The sequence below is a fragment of the Atta colombica genome, unplaced genomic scaffold, assembly GCF_001594045.1.
Source record: "Atta colombica isolate Treedump-2 unplaced genomic scaffold, Acol1.0 scaffold233, whole genome shotgun sequence".
NCBI classification, from domain to species: domain Eukaryota; kingdom Metazoa; phylum Arthropoda; class Insecta; order Hymenoptera; family Formicidae; genus Atta; species Atta colombica.
Window position 1 is genome coordinate 853665 of NW_017259331.1, and position 4129 is coordinate 857793.

A 4129-nucleotide genomic window follows, 5' to 3' on the forward strand; every position below is an offset into this window, starting at 1 on the left:
CTGTTTCCTTTGTAAACAATGTGAATTATGTACGTAATCTTGTTGTGACGTGCGAACTCATTCGAATTCGTAAAATTTTGATATAATAACATGTTTTCTATAATTCTTGTTTTATTAATTTGAAAGACTTATAACAGAATTAAATTTATAATATTGGATATTTTTAATATAATTTCAATTTATCGTTATGAATGTTTTAGACGATGAACATATTAAATGAACGTATTTAATAAATTAAAAATTTTAGTATCGTTATTAAATGACCAAATTACACCAATTACATAACAAGATTTTTTACGAAGAATTAAAATTATTTATGGACAACTAATATACACGCAAATCGAGTAATTAATGTGTATCAAGATTATAAGCAGTCTAGTAATAACCTACTTTTAATAGATTTCGATTTAGTCACGTTTGTCAAATTATAAAAAAGGAAAACTGAATTCGAACGGCGCAATTAGATGTTTAAGAAACATATTTCTATTAAAATCTATCTAAGTACTTCGTTTCTACCATAATTGTTCAACGTTATTATCATCATTATCTGTCTTTTATAGACTGTCATGATCATCGTCATTATCTCTATGTCCAGAATGACAACAAATGTAATGTAATACAATAGTAATTGTTATCTTCTGTGCTATACAAAAGGAAAAATATACATTGACATATGATCACAAGGCTCTTCTTTCTCCTGAAAATGTTCCTTTATCAAACATTACTAATTACTATATCTCTGATTAAAATGAGAATAATCTTAATTAAATATCAACGTTTGATTAAAAATGAAAAGAGAATTATTAACAATACTACGACAAAGATTATAAAATCCTACATCCTGTAATTGAAAAATACATTATTATCTCGCAGATTTAAGTTCCGAAAAATTTAAATTTTGAAATCAATTGACATATTTGGCTTTGCCCGAACTCAATAAATTTCAGGACTGATTTTCTTTCTTTGAATTATTCGGATGATGATTATTATATTTATTATTAATTATATACACAATTACAATGAATTTTATTATTATTATACAATGAATTTTTATTATTTTTCAAAGCTGATTTTTATTATTTTTTAGCTGATTCCAGCTAAATTTTTCAAAAAAATGCACGTAAATACAGACTTAAATTAAAATATTTCTTAAAGAAGAAAAAGTCTGCACAAATGTACATAATTAATTTTATTAGAAAAGGAAACTATTGGCGAAGAAAGGTATAATGAACCGAATGATTTATAAGTTGACAATCAGTTTTAATAGTTGCAATAGAAAACAATATACAGAATACAGATACAGAATAATCCTAGCTGACGAAAGGCTCTCCTAGGTAAAATGTTGTTAATTGTGTAGTGAAAAATTATGAATGAAAAACAAGATGATATACACATAATGAGTGGCTTATTTTTTACCTATCTGCTTATCGGTTAGTTCATTTACCTAATTACAATGATTGGAATTGTTAATTATAATTATGTCTGTATAGACACACAGGTGTGTATACGTAATAGAGATTCTTAAACGCTACACAATGTTGCTTTTACTTTGGTTTTAAATTAAGGACTAGCGTGTTGAGCTCCGCTCTGCCTCTGCGTATACATTTATAAATCAGCATTTATACCTCTCCTTCCTTAATATCGAATATTAGAATATTGGCAGTTATTCGAACGCAAATCTTGCAATTAATAAATTGTGCTAATAATCAATGTAGTATGGAACGAGATAAATTTCATATTTCTTAAAAGTTCAAAAACCAATATATCGTCATAACTCCTGAACAAATCGTGCAAATATGTTTCGCAAATAATAAAGTAAAATGGATCGCGCATAAGATATCTTTTCTCTCCCTTCATTCTGCGCTACGTGTTACGATTTAAGCAACGTGATGCGGCGAAAAGGCACAAGGCATGCGTTTATTGAATGTCGTGTGATAGCGCGAGAATGTAATGCACGTGAAAGAGTCAAAGGAGAAGAGGATGCTGCTGAGCAATAATCACTGTAAATGCACTTTTGTACGGGATACGTCTCATCCCCGACAGGGATGGTAAACGACGACGAAGCAGACAACCGTCATCGTCTCGATACGCAGATGATGGAGCGAAGCTCACAGTGAGTGTAGTGTTGTGTATACCATTTAGAATTGGAAATGTAATTTAGAATTAGAATGTAAAAATACTATGTATATGTACATTAATCAGTTAATCGTGGGCAATTATGTTACACCATTACGTCGATCAGAGAGCTTTTCATTTTTGCTTCATTCTATTCTTTTATCTTTTTTGCTTATTTTCATTACTTCTTTTTTTCTTCCTTCTCGACGTATCTTTGTTGTACTCGAAGAAGCAGCACCGGCCGCACGTTGAAAAATTTCCGTCGAAACGGCCGTCGACCAGTGCTGATTCCCTGTCTATTTTTTTCCTCCTTTCGTTTAATATTCCGTAACATATGTTACACACGTCGAAGAACAACGTCGATCGGTTGGCACATAAAACGGAAGCAACATTTAGACCAATCGCGGCGCGATAATAGTTATATACAAACATGAGAACGTAGGGAGGACTACGACGTACTTTCGTATATTTTATTGGCGTGACGCTCGGTATAAAGGGATAAAAATTATTTCTCTACGCGTATGAAAAAGTAGAAGTAGAGCCCGAGCAATAAGAAAAATCCTCATAAAAGTACTTCCGTATTGTGAAAAAATGTGGCGTTACGTGAAGGCGAATGGAACACTGGCGATAATAATTTTGGAACGGATACAATTGCGCGGCGTGTCGTGATGCTCGTTCTCCACTTGCCCTCCACACTTTTTATCCCGACGTCGATTCCTGATCCGAAATGCTCGCGCGTCGTTGAGTATTTTTTGTTGCACTTTTTTTTAGAAACAATGACGCTGCCGCTAATCTCTATTTATCGATAATTATCTCGTCGCGGTAAAAAGAACGATACAAAGTGAATATATGTATACCAATATACATCTAGTATACAAAAGCTCTCGATTCTTCGTTTTTTTCCATTTTCCCATTTCATAGTTTGATATAATTCGTAATTTAAGTATTTCCTTTCTCCCTTTTTTTGTGTCTATCTAAGTGCTATGTACATTATATGTTTTATATACATGTAAAACGATTAATTGATTCTTTCTTCCATATCCTTAATGATTGTATAATTAGGATTGACTATGTCTTAGAGTAATCAACGAAATTACGAGCTGTCGTTATTATTATGTAAAATATCAAATGTCGTACGTGTTAGATGGTATGTCCATCTCCAAGGTACCATTTTGGACGAATAGCGGTCCGTCTAACATGCCTAGCACTTTGATGAGCAAATACTTTGGAGATTACATAAATCTAATAATAATCTTCAGGTAATATTAAGTATAGATGATTTGTTTTTTTTTTTAATTACAAATATAAAACATGTATATGTAAATAGAACTCTTAATTATGCGCGAACATGTTCATCTCTAATTGAGCATACGTGAATTTCTTATCATCAGTCTAAGCCGAACTGTGCGGCTCCATACACAACGGCGGTTTAACAATACACGTCTCTTTCTCTCTCTCTCTCTCTCTCTCTCTCTCTCTCTCTCTCATTTTTTTATTTCTCCTTTTATCTCTTTTTGCTTTAAGCTTCATAGTTATCTACCATATTAACAAATAATATCGCTGTAATAAGAAACAACAATATATATGCATACGCTACGGAAAAACTTTATCCATAAAACTTTCAAACAATTTCTTTAACAAGCGATGTGACGCACGTGGCCGTCGGTCAGGTAAAGTATAATTGTCTCCTACAAACAATTCCACTCGTCGTGGAATGAAGCGTAGATCCCAGAAGATCTCTCTCCTCTTCCCATCGTCGCGAATCGGTTCCTCTTTTACGAAATCCCCAACTTACGGGAATCTTAATGCCAACGAACGCAACGTAGTCCCGTGCGAAAACGAACAATTTTACAAATAAAAATTATAACGATCATAATAATCGTACAACGGAAATCGTTATAGCATGTAAATGTCGATTCGAGGAAACGCGACGTCGTTGGGATCTTTGCACCTCATTGTCACAGCCCTTTACCGCCGAAATACGGATACAGCGTGCGTTACATAGCTTTCTTCG